The following is a 2882-nucleotide window of genomic DNA, read 5'->3' as shown; positions in this document are numbered from 1 at the left end:
TTATTATCATTATTATTTTTGTTGTTTTGTTGTTGTTGTTGTTGTTGCTATTTCATTTTTTTAAATTGTTATTGTTACTACCATTATCGTCATCAGTATTGTTATCATAATCATCATTATTATTTGTACCATTATTATTGTTGTTGTTGTTGTTATTATCATTATTATTATTATTATTGTTATTGTCATTGTCATTAATACCCTATTAATAAGAGGTACGTTCTTACTAGGATAGGTACTGGAGAAATACAAAGAGCAGGAACATTTTTGGTCGTTTAATGTACCTGACAAAAGTACTTGACGCTTATATTATGAATTACGGGGCTCTTTAGATGTATTTTGTGAAAATTGGTGCCACTGAAGATGAATGTTTGACCTGTGAGTCTAAAAATTGAGAGAAGTTTCAACAGGGACGCCTCCTTGGCCCCAGGTTCTTTGGAATATTATAATTATTACAAAAGGTCTCACAGTAAAGTTGCCGTTTCTGTAATGGCATGGGGACATTTGTTTAGTTGTAACGTGCATTTACCACAAACTCCCTTTACCCAAAAATCGAAAAGACAGTTAAGAAGGGATGTGTTCTCAAACAATTTACAGTTGCTGCAGAAGTTGTGAACCATTTATAGAGAGACCTACAAAGTCCTACAACACTATGAATGAGAATAAAATTCCAGTTTTGTACTAAGGTCAAACTAAAGAGCAGCCTAAAGCCCTTCTTGGAAACTGAATGCTGGAAGTAGACAACATCACGGACTTGGTCTCCAATATCTAAGAACTTACAATACCAACAACTGACAATATCAACAACTGGCAATATCAAAAAGTGACAATAATAACAGATGACAGGGTCAACTGATAATGTCAACAGACAATTACAATTGAGAATATCAACTACTATCAACTAGTGACAATATAAAAAACTGACAATATCAACAATAGCCAGATATTTGATCAAGAGTCTAAAGCCAGAACTGACCAAACTGTCTCGATCATGGGAAAACAATGAATGAGCAACCATTTGATTAGTCTCAACATCAAGATTAAGATGAAAGAGTACCTATCATGTATCTGTTTATGGCGTAAGTCTGAAAACGAGAGAAGATACCTGTACAGCTTGTTTTACATGAGATGAACAAGTCCAACAACGTTTGTGTGAAAGGCACGTCAAAAGTTTCTTAGAATGAAATGATTCGATAACAAGATTACCAATACAAAGGTACTTTGCATATTGTACTGCACGCCAGTTTCACACTGAATCGCTACGTTGTTTATCGCCATAACAATAATCCTAAACCCCAACGTATGCATTATATCTTTAATCAAACTATAGTTTAGTGCATAAATCATTCATTTTTATTCATTTTGCTGTTCATTTCTATTCAAACACTTAAATTGGAGCAGAATTATAGGTACGTTTGTGATGCTGGTAAATTGGATAACAAAATTGGCCGCATGCATACAGAGGTGGAAAACCTTCGGTATGCTACAGTTATATCATAAGATCAGACGTTCTCAAAATGATATTACATATGCCACACTGGCTAAACTGACTAGACATGTTCAACATATAGCAGATAGTAAAACCCAGATGTCGGAAGAATTTAGTTAGAACTGGAAACGCCATCGCCCTGTATAAAGACAGTGGAAAACCGAAAGAAGTGGAAGAAGCTGGTGGCAACGGCAACATCTACTCTTGTGGCGCCCCAAGGGTCAGCAAGATAAAGGATAGGGGAAGTAAGGTGAGGAGAAGAATTCAGATGATCGCGGCTCAAGATAAAGGGACACAAACCGAAGACTGGAGGCAAAAGAAAAGGGCACAGCATCATGTATATATATGCAATGCCCGGTCTTACACAACTTGATGACACAGATGCACCTACCCTCGACATCCTAAGGATACCAGAGGAAGGAAAAAGTAAAAAATAAGTAAAATAAGACGACACAGAGAAGGAAATATCAATTATTTCTTTGCACTTTCTTTGGGCTCGGCGTTTTTTGTTTTTGTTTTTGTTTCTTTTTTTCTTTTTCTTTTTTTTTTGGGTTGTTTTTGCTTTTGGTTTGTTTTGTGGTGACACGAATTGGTCGAATCAGCCAGATGCATCAATATTATGATATTTGAGATCAAGACCATCACAACAGAATAATGTGTAAATTGAAGCGTAATGCTGTGTTTAAATACTATATTAATGAGACTCAGTCCAGGATTAAAACAGTTGTTGGCTTCTCTGGGGTTAAACCAATATGTTTTTGAGATACAAACACGGCTACTTTTTGGGGTTGTTTACTCTCCCATTGTCATCAACATTATTATCATACGTGTATAGTGTATAAGTATTATGGATGAGTGTTACTACCACTTTCCTTACTTATATTATCATTATTACAGTTACTTTTGATGTTGTTGTGGTTGCTGTTATTGTTACAACACATTATATTATCTATCTTATATTTTTAAAAGCACAAAGAAAGACATAGTGTAACTAACACAGCGTCGTCCAGCGAATCTGACGAGTTATCCATAATGTCTGAACTCCCACTGTCTTAGGCGAGGGCTATCACTGGAATCCTCCTCCAACTATCTGCAGCTTAGCCTTGCTTACCATCTAGACCCACTCCAACCCACCCCACGCCCACAACCCCTTGCCAATTGATTGATCTCTACCCCGACTTTAAATATTTAACGACAAGCGCAAACACAGCGCTACCCTCCCTCCCACCCCTCCCTCCTCGTCCTCCTCAACCACACTTTGCGTGCTAAACACACACACGCACACACACACACACACACACACGCCCACACACACGCACGCACACATATTATATTAGTATTATAATATGCACAGATACACTCACATACACACGCACATACACACATACACACA

The 2882-nt window shown here is 37.1% G+C and overlaps 1 protein-coding gene across 1 annotated transcript in view; it reads right to left on the bottom strand.

Annotated features, from left to right (window-relative positions):
- The window catches only part of LOC101847947, a gene marked incomplete at its 3' end in the record, with an annotated part of 16431 nt that overhangs the window by 12207 nt on the left and 1342 nt on the right, over window positions 1-2882 (bottom strand).

This window comes from Aplysia californica, unplaced genomic scaffold (genome assembly GCF_000002075.1).
Source record: "Aplysia californica isolate F4 #8 unplaced genomic scaffold, AplCal3.0 scaffold00103, whole genome shotgun sequence".
Taxonomy (NCBI): Eukaryota; Metazoa; Mollusca; class Gastropoda; order Aplysiida; family Aplysiidae; genus Aplysia; species Aplysia californica.
Note: the sequence above shows the minus strand (reverse complement) of the source record. Positions and strands in the feature narration are given on the sequence as shown.